The following is a 15,049-nucleotide window of genomic DNA, read 5'->3' as shown; positions in this document are numbered from 1 at the left end:
GCTGAAGGCACATTTAGCATGCATTCAGCTTGGTAAAAAGAAAACAAAGCCCAAAATGCTGAACAAGTGGAGCAGGGGTTGCGGGTGTGTGCCCCGCTCCCCTAGTTTGACATTATGGGCTGCAGAGGTGTCCCTCACAAACATTCATTGTAAAGCGGGGGCCAAATATAGACATTCCGAAAAGTTTGAGTTACAAAATGCATTCTTTTAAGGTAGATCCAAAGAATATGGCATGGGTACTTATAGGGTGAGTTCCAGGCCATGTGATGTTAACTTGTGGCAAATAGTTACATGACACATGGATTGTTCATGCACAACCATCTGGCTTTGGGAATGGCATAATGTCCTGCAACATTGAAACCCTGAAGGCACTGACTAGGCCCTTGATTCTGAGGGCCATTAATAGAGTACCATCAGTAGGTGATAATAACACACATTCATACAAAGCTTAGAAGTGGCCCATCTGCATGCAGCTTTATAAAAATGCAATCAATGTTTCACATAGTGGCAAAATCATAGATAAAGCAATAGATGCAGGGGGCTAATATTTGCAGATTAGCACAGGAAAGACAAGGTCGTTGACCTCTGCACAACAGAACAAAGAAAGCAGCCATCAGGGGAGCTGAAACCCAAAATGAACACTTAAGAAAATCTATTAATTAAACTGGGATTGGGCGCTTTATTTTACAGATGGAAGGCGATTTACTCACTCATTGACCTGCTTATATACTGATGGGGAACATTATTTATTTACTTTTTTTATTATTATTTATTTGTTTTGGTTTTTTAAAAAAAAACTTTACAAAAACCTTCTTAATACAATCTTATTTATTTACAAATAGTAATTTATTTAAAAACGGAACCACTAGGAGCTTTATTTACAGTGTACAGACAAGATTAAAGTGCCAGTCAAGTGGCACAGTGAGTAGAGCGCTTGCTTTGACATCTGTGCAGAGCCTGCTAATGCACGTTCAAATCCCTGCAGGGCCAAACACAGACTTTCATCCTTCCAAGGTCAATAAATGAGCACCACACACCATGGGTAATAAAAAGCAGCGCTCAGATACCTTGGGGTTCATAGCGCTATATAAATGCAAAATTATTATTATTATTGCTTGAGGCAATGCTGAGTGATCCAAAATAGATGTTTGCAGGGCCTCATGATGTAGTTCCCCTTCTTTAGGCCACCCAACACATGCTGGCCAGACCCCCTTCATCATTTTGTATCCCACTTAATGCACTGACCTATATTGTGACCCAGCTTCTTGAAAGTAATTTATATGGACACTCTTTGGCATAGATTCTGGCCACAGCTTCTTGAAAGAGATTGACATTTTCCATACTGGCCTGCACTGTGGCCACTCAGCATCATTAAAGTGATTTTCAGTACTGACCATGCTGGCATAGACTGTGGCCACATCTTCAGGAATGTGATTTACAGTGGCCATACTTGCATACATTGTGTCTACTACTTTCTGAAAGTGACTTACAGTAGTGACCACACTGGCATAGATTTTGGCCACAACTTAATTAAAATGATTTACAGAGGCAATGCTGTCATATATCGTGGGCACAGATGCATGAACGTTGGTTTCAATAGCAATGCTGGTGTATGTTGTGGGAAAAGGCAGCATGAATATGTTGAAACATTCTCCTGGGTACATTGGCATCTACAGGATTTTTGTATGTGTTACCTTAGAGAACCAAATGTAAACTGTAAGGTTTTTGACCTTTTTCTTAAAAACTGTCCTGCCAAATGCACCATTTCAAACATTATTTGGAAAATGCTCTTAGTGAGGACCCTCCCTCTCCATTAATCCTCTGACCTTCTCTGTGACTTCCTCGTTCGATTGCACTACTTCCTGAGAGATGGGAATTCCTCTCCACCAAATATACTTACCTGCCACTTCTGAGCTTGAATCATTTACAATGCCAGTGCTTTCTCAGTAGCTGCCTGCCTTCTTGCCAGCAAAAGCTGCCTCTGCCACAGGGATTTGCATAATTATGACACTTGCCGTGCAAAGTATCTGTTGGTATTTTTGGGTGAAAGGTGCTACCCCTTGTTTGTATGTTATATGAATGATGTAAGGTTTGATTGAAAGCATACTTACATCTTCCACCTAATGCTGTGCTTGGCATGCCATTTCAACAGAATGATCATCATGCACATTGCACATGTGTGGTAGCCCAGGCTGGTTCGGTATCTTGAGGTGTGGCCTCTGCTTTTCGAAGATCTTGAGGGGGCTCGCAAGGGGGCCCCCAAATTCTGTTTTAAGCCACTGCCTGGCAGGCGAGTATACCAGGAAAGAAGAAGATGTTTTGAACTCTGGTTTTGAACAAAAAGATGTGGTGGAAAGAACTTGTTAACTCTATTATCATTTTGACAAACAGTTCCATCACTAAAAGTAGTTGCTGCGCCATCTTGACAAAAGTATTCAATTTGCAGAATAAGTGTGATACACTAATAATTGTTTTGCCTCCTGAGTAAAAGAATTTGCCTTGGTTTGTGAACTTGTGTTTTGTGAGAGAGACATTTGCTTTACCAAGAAGGATACGGTGAAGGACAACAATTGCTTTGATTTTTTAACAAGTGTTTGTGAAAGAGACATTTAGTTTACCAAGTGAAAAGACGCAGTGGAGTGAAAAGACCTTTTGTGCTGAACTGAACATAACTTGTGGAATTAGAACTTTTCCAAGGGTATTCCTGAATTGAACCAGGGGAAGCGAGTGCAACTCTGCTCACAAAGAGCACTTTCTAAAATCTATAAGTTTGAACGTTTGCATTGTTTGTTTTATTAATTGAAGGCAGCCAAATATTCATTGTATACTTTTGTGGTATGTATTAGTGTGAGGGTCAGAGACTTTTTGGACACTAGGTCCTCTTTCTTTAGTTTACTTTGCTAGTTAGGTCATCCTCGTTAGGGTAGGGAAAGATAGGCATCTATCTCACCCCTTTTCATTTCAATAAATGGAAAACATTGAGAAAACAATACCTTTGTGTCCGTCTTGCATTTCTGACTCCTCACAGTAGCTATAGTATTGCAGTTCAATTTGTTAAATGGTATATCGTTACAAAATTAAGCAGGCTACACATTAATAATTAACTTTACTTTTTAGAATTAGAGTTTCACACAGTACTTCTAATGTGTCAGCTAGTGCTCTCTGCCCTTTCTCAGCGCTGCCCCCTAATTAATGTCTTCTGATTGATCTGTACCTGCACTGTTTGTTTGACCATGAGTTTGCAAGGGGCAAGTCAGCGGTAGCAACTGTATCTCTGCTGACCTGCAAATAATGCTCCTACCCTTACTGTGTGGGAAAAGTAGGTTACTGTATCAGTTGCAGAATGACACAGTGGGAGAGGCAGCATCCTGATATTAGTTGTTAGTAACTCTGCCTATTATAAAGATGGTCCTGGTCTTAACTCATTCACATTCGTCCACAGGCCATCAGGGCTTTTCCAAAATCCAGGAACATGTCCTCAGCAGATTTGTTTGGCCTGGCATTTACCAACACATAAACATATATTGTGACACCTGTGACATCTGCCAGGAGACCTCCTGAGGTGAAGTGGGATACTTTTCTCGAGATTAGGTAGGAATGTATTGGGGCACCAAGACCATCTATGCTTATGAGCAGGTACATTTTAATAATGATATACTATACCACTTGATATACTGAGACATTGCCAAGAAATGTAATTGGACACAAGAAATTATTAAATATTTGGTCCTGTGCCTCCTCAGAAAGGGATCCCATAAAGAGATACTAACTGATAAGGGATAAGGGATCCATATTTATGCCAAGGTTGGTGACTTAGCTGAAGAATGTCTTGCACATATAAACACTTTGCACTTTTATGTATGCACCCCAGATGGAGGGCTTAGTTAAGAGATTCAACAATATCCTGAAAAACCTCTTTCTGAGGTTTGCTGGTGAAGATGACAGGAACCGGGACAATCGGCTACAATGAGTAGTGCTTGTCTTGAGGAAGATATTGCAAGCCTTAAGCATGTTTTTCCTACCTTTGAGCTAATCTAAGCCAAGAGATGTCTTATCCATCATAGATGGCTATGATATAAAGAGGAAAACCACCAGACTATGGCCCAGATTGTCTAGACAACCAGAGAATGTATTCCTTTGGTGAGAGATTTGGGACACCTACATTTACAGGCTACCTAGCAGTACCAGAAGGGACTATATGATTGACAAGCATGCCTAAGGTTTCATGTCCAATAGCGGGTTCTTGTGCTCCTCAATACTTCAGCGAACAAGCTCCTCACTATGATGCATGGTCAATATCGAGTTACCGAAGTTCTCAGAGACTTGAAATATAGGATTCAACAGGATGACTATCGCAATACTTTCCAGATATACCAAATGAACTGACTGAGAGCCTGGAATGATCCTGAAGCCCCCACAAATATTGCTAATGCTGAACTATATCCCGTCTTAAACCTTCCACGTGCACCGTGAAGCACCTTCAAGCACTGTTACTGTTCGGCCAGACTGTGCGGACCTCTTTGTATGCTGTTGGGGAATTCGCCGGCAAGAGGACGTCTTTTGCTGTAACACCGCTGTTGCCTGGAGTGAGCGTCACTAGCTCCACCCTCTGGAAGTCCCGACCCTTTTCTATAACTACTCACGGTACAGCGCACCTGCGCGCGCTCCGTGAAGCACCTTCAACCTTCAAGCACTGTTTACTGTTCAGCCAGACTGTGCGGACCTCTTTGTATGCTGTTGCTGCATTCGCCGGCAAGAGGACGTCTTTTGCTGTAACTCCGCTGTTGCCTGGAGGAGCGTCGCTAGCTCCGCCGTCTGGAAATCCCAACCCTTTTCTATAACTACTCACGGTGCAGCGCACCTGTGCGCGCACCGTAAAGCACCTTCAAGCACGGTTTATTGTTTGGCCAGACCGTGCGGACCTCTTTGTATGCCTTTGCTGCATTCGCCGGCCAGAGGACGTCTTTTGCTGTAACACTGCTGTTGCCTGGATGTGAATGCATTGCGAATTGCCATCCATGTTGTTCTCATTGGACTTGTTTGGACTCACGGGCATTGACATGCATTGATATGCACAGACTCTTTGGTAGTACTGAATCTAAGTAACCTTACCTATACGTTTTTTTTCTTTCTCTTTTGATTCTCAGTGAGCGTCACTAGCTCCGCCCTCTGGAAGTCCTTACCCATTTCTATAACTACTCACGGTGCAGCACACCTGCGCGCGCACCGTGAAGCACCTTGAAGCACTGTTTACTGTTCGGCCTGACTGTGCGGACCTCTTTGTATGCTGTCGCTGCATTCGCCGGCAAGAGGACGTCTTTTGCTGTAACACCGCTGTTGCCTGGAGGTGAATGCATTGCGAATTGCCATTCATGTTGTTCTCATTGGACTTGTTTGGACTCACAGGCATTGATATGCACGGACTCTTTGGTAGTACTGAATCTAAGTAACCTTACCTATACTTCCTTTTCCTTTCTCTTTTGGTTCTCAGTGAGCGTCACTAGCTCCGCCCTCTCGAAGCCCCGACCCTTTTCTATAACTACTCATGGTGCAGCGCACCTGCGCGCGCACCGTGAAGCACCTTCAGCACTGTTTACTGTTCACTGTGAGCAGTGCGCGGTGCAGGTCCACGATCACTATTTTTCTTTTTTTTCTTTTTCTTTTTTCACCTACTTCACTGAGTAAAACGGACCCCTTGAAGTTCACTTGTAGTGAAATAAGCTACAGTGTCTGGGGCTCTGGTTAGTTAGGAGAACATGTGATTTAATATGCTATGTGACGCTACTGTGCTACTTTTCCTTTTTTCTTTTATGGGTTAAGCATTTATTTTGTTGAATACAACTGGTTTACCTTTGATTCCTTTTGTATAGCGCGTCAAACGTTTCCTATAAGCTGCTTTAGTGTGATTTGATTATGGGGAAAAAGAAAGCTGCCTTTGTAATGAAAGACATTAGAGCAGACTTTTTTAATGCAGTTAGTACACGACGTGCAAGTTTGGCGCGGGCAGTGGCCCTTCCACTTCCTTTTATTAGTGATGAGGAGAAGCCTTGCTGCAATGCGCCCAGGAATGCTCTCCCAACTGCAAAACCATAGAGGACCCACTGGACCCCTCGCAACCTCTCTTTGTTGATGAGGAATTATCTCAATCTAACTTAGGGGAAGGTTATTATCTTAGAGAAAGAGGATAACCTGGAAGAACCTAAAGCTACGAAAGAAAGCAGTTTTTCTTATGACAATTTTGTTGACTCTTTTTTTGATCCATCCTTGGAGGCAAGTCACAAGTTAGATTCTGATGTAACACTTAAAATTGATGTGACCCACATGGGAATTGGATCTGATTTTGCTGCAACAATTTGCATATTTAATAGATTACTGCTATCAGAAATGAGAAAACAGACAGCAACTCTAAACAATTTAGCCACAGATTTTGTGAAAATGCCTCAATATATAACTGAATCTTGAGTAAAGAAACCTCTAACATTCTGGCCCTTGTGCCAGCGCTGCTAAGGGTTAAGAATATAACTGTCCTGGACAAACCTCCTTCCATTGATGAGATAATCATAATTCCACCTACCCAAGACAGTGTAGTAGGGGGGGGTTCATCGACAGAAGGTTTATTTACAGAGTCACAGGAGGTGGTCTTTGTAACTGACAAAGAAAAAAATGGCCTCCCAAAGACTTCTATTAATGATGTCTTTGAGGTAAAAATTTCTAAACGACAGAGTAAGAAACTGGCTAAACAAAATAAAAAAACAAATAATAATGCGGCAAGAAACAAAATGTCACAAACATTTATGAGGAAATTGGATATGCAACAACTTGCTCATGAAGAGGGTGTTGTGCTCTCAGAGCCTACAAAGAATCCCATAAGCATGGGGACTAATAGTTTGACAAAGGCTATCACGACGGGACAAATAATTGATGTGGAATGTACTCAATGGGGTGCCTTCACTTAAGGGGAGACCACATTGAGTGAAGCCCTGAAAAGAAAGTCGGATGTTATGTATCAGATCTTTAAAGGTACACACTCACTGGACTTCAGTAAAGACAACCTAAACCCTAAAATTGTCTGGGGGACTAAACTGCATGACGACTGCACTAATAACAGTATGCTTAAAGTTATAAAAGCACCACATTCTGTACCTGTAGGTTGCACAGGCAATCTTGGGGAATCAATGAATGAAACGCGACCTAAGTGGTCTACTCATGTGAAACGATCTGGAAGTACTGTTAATACTGGTTTGGGTAGTGTGGAGTGGAGAAGTAACAATGAGGCTTGGAATACTAATACACACTGCAATGCTAATAATGAAGTGAATGGGGAGCGTGAGCTTCTTTTTTCCAAACCTAATTGTGAGACAATTGTTGGTGCTCAGGGTTTTGATGAAGAGGCTAAAGAGAATGACTTAAGGCGTGTTATTTTGAAGGTGCTTGGGGAGAATCAAGCCTCTATAAACAACTGTACTGTGGTAATAACTCACCCTAGACTGTTACAAGAAAATGATGTGAATAGGGTGAATGAGCTTTTTCTCCCCAAGACTAATTGTGAGACATTTGCTGGTGCGCACGGTTTTGATGAAGAGGCTAAAGAGAATGACTTAAGGCGAGCTATTTTGAAGGTGCTCGGGAAGAATCAAGCCTCTATAAACAAATGTACTTTGGGAACAACTCACCCTAGACTGTTACAAGAAAATGTCCCTGAAACACTGAAGGAGCATGAATCTAGAGGGTTGGGAAGAGAAGACCATGATGTGAAACCAAAAGAATCTGAATCCGATAACATGGGGTTTTACTCTGGTACACAGGACACTGATTTAAGACAACCAGTCTTTCCTGAAATCCCAGGTCTGATAATGAAAGTACTATTTAAGGACAAAGGCCATATTTCATTAAACAGGCTATACATTCTAAGCTTATTAGCTACTTTACCTGAGCTTAGTTTGATTACTTCCGCAGACATTTTCCTGGTTGATTTTATTCATAGATCCAGATTTGACTACGTAAGACTTGTCATACCCTCTCCTCTGGTTAGGTCTCTATTATTAAGGAAGGCTGAATCTTTTCAAAAACGAGGTTTTGACATTTTTGAATATAAACTCCATGTGTTTATACAACAGAAATCTAGACTGCTTGAAGCAGAGCAACAAGAATCCAACCAAGTTAATAAGTTTTCTAATGTTGAATCGGATCTGAATAAACAAGACTGGAGGTGGTTGGCCTTGACCCTGAGGGAATCTATTGACTCACTCTGAAAACTCGGCAAACCCCTCTAGCTCCTGCTCGAATCTCAAACTGGTGAGCTGGAATTCACGGGGATGCTTGAATCTTTTGAATAATGATAAAGTCACAAGCTATTTATCCCAATTTGATTTTGTTCTTCTTCAAGAGACCTGGTCAAGGGAGTAGTTGTGTTGGGAAGGGTTTACTGTGGTTACTGTTTGTGCACATGGATGCAGCAAGGGGCGCCCGAAGGGTGGTCTACTTATAGCTGCCAAACAAGCTAATCGTTTCTCTAAAATGGGGGAATGGTGTCTGGAACACCACTTTCTTGTGGCTGCTTTTAAACTTGGAGTAAACAAGGATTGTTTTTCTGTCCTTCTTATTAACATCTACTGGAACCCGAGCGAGTTGACTGACTGACCGAGTGAGTTGACTGACTAGGAAGGGAGCAGATCAAACTGGGAAAAATAATCGAAACTTGGAGGGAGACAAATTTGGGAGGACACATTGTGATGGCAGGTGACATGAATGCTAATTGTCTTTGTGATCAGTTAGTGGGTGATGATATGTTGGCAAACGTTGACATGCACTCACGGGTGGGAGGTTACAGTATTATACGTGGGAGGTTGTGGATGCATTTTGCGGAATCCTTGGTGTTTGAACTTCTAAGAAGTGATCACTATACTTGGAAAGCCAGAGGTCTTGAATCTACTATAGACTACATTTTTGTTTCATCTGGCATTTCTAGGAACTTGTGCAACCTTGAAGTTTTGGACTCTAGTACTAGTGATCATTGCTTTCTCACTCTTAAAATGGCAGTGGACTTTCAAAGTCTGGGTAATGATAAGTATACACAAGGGGTGAAGATTAATCAGCAAGGGAATAGAATTAAGTGGTGTCACAAAAAGAATGTTAAATTCACTTCTACAATGATTAATGACTATTGGTCTATGTCTAAGCCCTACCGAGAGGTTTGTTATTCACCTTTACATTTCTCTGACTACGTTAAAAGACCATTGAAAACGTGGTTCCTTTCCACGCTAACGTTAATAAAATGAATGTTAATCATAGATACCATACGGATACAGTGGTTCATGCACGTAAGGTTCTATATAGAAGAAAAGTTGGTTTATTGCCTTTGGAATTCACATTGAGAAAAAATAAACTCAAACAATCCTACAAAAATTGGCAAATACATTACAAAGGTTCTCGTATGTAACAGGACGGTGAGTTGATGCTGAAAGCTCTGCGTGGACATGGATGTACCAACTTTTGGTACTTAATCAATGATATTCAAAAACCTCAACAGGATATGGCTGTGAATGTTATCAATGAGGACGTATGGCTGGGACATTTCTCTAAATTATATACTGCTAATAATATGTCAAGCCAATTGAAAATAGCTGAAAGCCTGACATGGTATTTGAAGGCTTCAGTTTATGATATTACAGCCCTTATTAAGAAAACAAAAACTCGGGTGCCACTGGACCGAATAATCTGTCCAACAAATTGTTGAAAATGGACCCGGTAATATGGGCAAACATTTTGTCAACACTATATGCTAACATTTTAGAGACCAAGATCATTCCTCAATCGTGGAAGGTCTCTATTGTAATACGGGTTTAGAAGAAGGGGTCCCGTATGTGTCCAACTAGTTACAGGCCTATAGCAATGGCTGACCCAGAGTCTAAAATATTTTGTTGCTTGGTTTTAACGGACTTGCAAGAATGGATTAAAGATAAATCCATTCTTGATATGAAACAAATAGGTTTTAAAAAAAATATTGGACCTGACTGTGGGGGCCTTGTACTAAAAACTTTAATAGCCAATTCTATGAAGCCGGGTGAGAGACCTCTATTTGTGGCCTCAATGGATCTAAACTCTGCTTTTGATCTTGTCGATAGGCAACTTCTATGGCTAAAGCTAAAAGACCTTGGTATTCCAGCTCAATTACTTCAAATTATTATTGCCCTGTACACGGACACCAGGCTGAAGGTACGTCTAAAAACAGAAGGTTTACTCTCTAAGGAAATCATAATTCCGAACGGACTACGTCAAGGGTGTATGTTGGCCCCTACGGTCTTCAATCTTTATGTGTGTGGTGCTCACAACGCTCTTGGTAGTAAAGGTATGGTTTGTCCCAAACTGAACGGCGTATGCATTGATTGATTGGCATACGCTGGTGATTTTCTTCTTTTGGATAGAACTAAAATTACTTTGAGCTACTTAGAGCTTTTGAAAAATGTATAGACACTCTTAAACTTAAAATCAATCCATCTAAAACGGTTATCGTCCGGTTTGGTAAATATAATAAAAGAGAGAATGCTTTTTCTTGGGTCTGTGAAGGAAAGAGGATTAAGGCACAACCGTTTTTTAAGTATTTGGGCTTTTATTTCTCTGGGCTGGATTCCACTAATCTGATAAAAAGTCAGCTGAATTTGAAAGCAGAAATAGCCATTAGACAACTGAGGGCCATAGATAATAAATTTGGAAAGTTCTCTTTGTTCCCGTTGAGGGAATTCTACAATAAAAAATGTGTTCCACGTTTAACCTATGGAATTGAACCATTCCCTAATGGGTTACATGCACATCTGACCAGTATTGAAGCAAACATTTGGAGAGCTGTGTTGTGGTTCCTTCCCAAATGTATTCCTCTAGACCCAATAAGATACGAATTGGGTTTGAAATCACTTTCTACTTATGCAAATCGGAGGAGATTATGCCTTTGGAAAAAATGTAAAACATCATTGGACGAAACCTTGTAGGCCTGTGCCTATCATGAATTACTGAATCATTTCATGTGTGTGCTTAAAGCTAAAACTGAGATCTGTCTGAAAGAGTTAGGTTTATCTATGGTCTCGTTATGTAACAAGCCGGTAAAAGTAAAAATCAGCCTTATGGGCTTTGATTGGCAAAGAACTACAGGCAAAATTTTAGAATCTAAACTTTATAAATCTGCCTGTTCCATTTGGAAATGGCAGCCTGTCATGGAAGGCTACTTGATCCAATATCCGTGTAAACAGCTGCGTAATGACTTTATGCGCTTTCGCTTCAATGTTTTATCTACTAACCAAATAAAATGTATTAGAAATCGTACTTCAGAAGGCAGTCCATGGTACCGATTCTGTAATATTTATGGTGTAGTAGAAACTTTGCAACACATTTTACTGGTATGCCCTCATTTGAAGGCTCAAAGGCTTGAATATTTTGCGAAATTTGTAATCTCAACCAATGAAATGAATAGAGACTTCATATGGTATCGAATGTTACACGATAATTGTATAAGTTTAAAAATGTGTGTAACAACTTTTTAAAGAAATGTTTGTGACTTGAGTTAATGAAGGCAAAGGGCCTCATTACACGGATGGCGGTAAGGATTTACCGGTACCAGTAAAATACCGGTACCGGTAAATCCTTACCGCCTTACTACGCGGTCCCTTTGCGGGTTGGGGGATTTAACGCCTGCTTTTTGCAGGCGTTAAAAACCAACCCGCAAAGGGACCCAGGGAGTTAATTACGGTACCGCATTTTGCGGTACCGTAATTAGCGCCTTCCCCATTCCCATTGAGCCCTATGGGCCAAAAATGGGAATGGGGAAGGGCAATGGTGGAAGGGGGAATTACCGCCCCGCCAACCTTGGAATGGGGCGGTAATTCCCCTTTCCGCCAAGGCGGTGCAGGTATTTTACCGGCATGAACCATGGCACTAATAGCGCCATGGTTCTCCGCCATCCGTGTAATGAGGTCCAAAGATTTTAGACATAGGAATTAGCTACTGATCTTAAAAGTTTATTGCATGAAAATTGGAATTTGTTGAAAAAGTCAAAATGTAATTCTGTATAATGAGTAATAATGTATAATTGTGATGTGGAAATTTCTTTACAAAATATGTAAATTTCTGATTGTTTTGTTTACATAGTTTGCTTTTTCTGTATTTCCTTACTTTTCTTTTAATGATAATGTTTGATACTTTTTGTGATTTTGTAAAGGTTTGTAAATAAACCAAAACAATAAAAAAAATAAAAAAACTTCCATTCATCCTGATGAAAATGGTCCAGGAAAAGTTGGAGAAAGGGATTAGAAACAGCATTTTTGAGAGATCTTCATAGGTAAACCAGTAAGAGCCTCCTTTCTGTGCATCTAAAAATACTCCAGGGCAGGCGTTCTACATCAGGTCGTACCAGCTCTCACACGTCCAATGCAAAATCTTGCAAGCAAGATACAGTGGAGCTGGATGTCAACATGTCCTCCCACAGTCAATGGTCACCGTCCATTGTACTCGTGAGTAAGCCAGACAACTTGTGGCACCTTTGTATTGACCGCAAGAAAGTCAATGATATTCCAAGAATTGGCATTTATCCAATACACAGAATAGATGAAATATTCGGGAGAATTGGCCTCTCAAATACATCTTCATGCTTGATCTGACCAAAGGCTATTGGCAGATACCTCCGACACTGGAAGATGATTGAGGAAAGCCTTTGTGACCTAGCTGCCTTTTCCAGTTCACCGTTTTAACTACTGCGCTCCAGGGTTCCCAGACCTCTTTTCAGTGAGTTATGGACTGTGTCCTGCAACTACATCAACCCTACAACTGGGCAGACTGAGATTATAGTGTCATCTATAGAAAACCCATCGTGTAGTAAGTGCACCATTTACACATGGGAACACAAAGCCTCCGAAGAGCCAGACAGACTCAAAGCAAATCCAGAGAAACATCACTTTACCTTTATCTCAGTGCAATATCCAGGGTTTAAAGTCAGCCTTTACATCGTTCAGCTATTAGAGCATGCAGTTTAGACCATACCAAAGATCCTGCAGCCGAAATCCAAAAAGGACCTTCGATCCATCTTATGTTTGGTGGGATAGCTCAATCATTTCATCCCAAAGTTTTCAGTGCTGGCACCCTGACCACCTCTGACCACCTCAAGGGATTCATGAACAATCGGCTATTCTGGACACGCGCTACAGAAGAGGCTTTCATGCAATTGAATATGGACCAATGTATCCTCCTGACAGATGCTTCTTGGGTAGAGCTCTGTTGAAGGGCTGTAAAGGGATCGAAAAACCAACCCTGTTGTTTGGCAGAAACCTGCCACCCTGGGAGACGGACAATGCTGCCATGGGACTTGCGCGTCTGTAAATAAAAGGGGCAATTGATGCCCTAAAATACTATCTGATGAGCTGAAAGATGACCCTATCTTCTAATCGTGTGTCACTAACATGATTAAATAGAACTAAGGGCACTAATCCTAGGATAATAAAGTAGTTCTTATCTCTAATGCCATACGCCTTTCTGGATGTTAGCCATTACCACATTGAGCTCCTGGAGGAGAACCCAAAAATAGCATTGATATATGTAACTAAGTCATTAGATGTAGATAGTGGGTCAGCCAAGGCGTCCAGGTGCCGTCACCCATCATGGGATCCTGTGACTGAGGGTAGAGTGTGCGAGATTCCCTGAATACCTCCACCATGTTACGGGTGGGAGCCTTGTGCTTGCCACAAGTCACTGAAAACTGTTGCTGTCCGTTTAAGAGAGGAAACCAGGTAGTCAGTACTCATGAGACAGGGTCAGTGCCAGAGGCCATCCCATATAATACTGTTGTGCTGTTACTAGAAGTCGTCTCTAGTGTAAGGCTCCAAGCATGACATGCAGACCCTCATAGAAGAAAAGACATGCTTGAGATTGGAAGTGGGCAGTGCAGTGCTCAGAGTGAGGAAGTTGCTGAGTGCTGCTCGGAACAGCGAGTCCTTTTCTCAACACCCCCAAAAAGGAAAGATTATTTTTCAAATGCACGTGGCCAAGTGGGAGAGCCCAACATGGTATAAAGAGAGTGCATTTCTGAGTGTCAGAGTGGGTGCTTGGATAAGGAGCATATTTGGAGCAGCAGAAAGACAGAGCGTCAGGCACATGAGTCAGAGACGTATGGTGAGAGGAGAAAGAGGAGGGCAAAAATAACGGTTAACTGGAAAGTAGGAATATCATAATGAGGAAAACGTAGGGCAAAAGGAGTGAAGAGGAGCAGACGAGGAGTAACATTAAGAGGTGGAAATAGGACGGTGATAATATTGGAGGAAAGGAGTGAAAGAGCACCAGCAAGAGAAAGGACGAAGAGAGAAGAGTGGACAGAAGAGAGAGGCAAACCCAAAGTCCGTGGGATGAGCCTTGTAGAAGTGGAGGAGTATGCCTGTGGCAAAGCTTTGAGGAGGAGAAGGTGAAGCATGAGAACAGTGAGGAGAAGACACAGGGAATAGCAGCGGATCCCTTAGGGATACGCATGTGGCAGAACATCAAGGAGGAAGGTGAGAGTGGGCTTGTGGTGGTGGCCCCTGCGGCATGGATGTGGTGAAACGCCTACAGAACAGCCTGTGAAAGCTGTGTGATGTCTTGTAGTGTGGTTGGGATTATGGGCCTTTCCAAGAATATGGTTCCACTGTTTCCCATTCAGCAACAATACAATGCGCAGCTATAAATCCAAACTCGAGACTGAGGATTATGGTCACAGCATCTAAGCAAGCATTGAGGAAGCAGCTAAGAAAGTAGGAAAATCAAAACAAAATGGGAGGGAATTTTGAACTCTGAGACTCCGAGTGACACAGAGAGACTCTGAGAATCCTGTAGGAATTGTGAGAAAACAATTGTAGAATTTGAGACCCATAAACCGTCATTTAGAGTTTTGGTCAAAGTTCCTTTGCCCAACTTTGAAAACATCCCAACAAATCTATTAATTAAGTAATACATTAAATAATTAACTAACGGTTTATTATACTGCAACGATTCACCACCATAGTGGTGTCAAAGTACATAAACCTTGACTACAATTCTG

This window comes from Ambystoma mexicanum, chromosome 3p, assembly GCF_040938575.1.
Source record: "Ambystoma mexicanum isolate Mex_15411 chromosome 3p, UKY_AmexF1_1, whole genome shotgun sequence".
NCBI classification, from domain to species: domain Eukaryota; kingdom Metazoa; phylum Chordata; class Amphibia; order Caudata; family Ambystomatidae; genus Ambystoma; species Ambystoma mexicanum.
The sequence above is the reverse complement of the archived record's forward strand: the minus strand, read 5'-3'. Positions refer to the sequence as shown.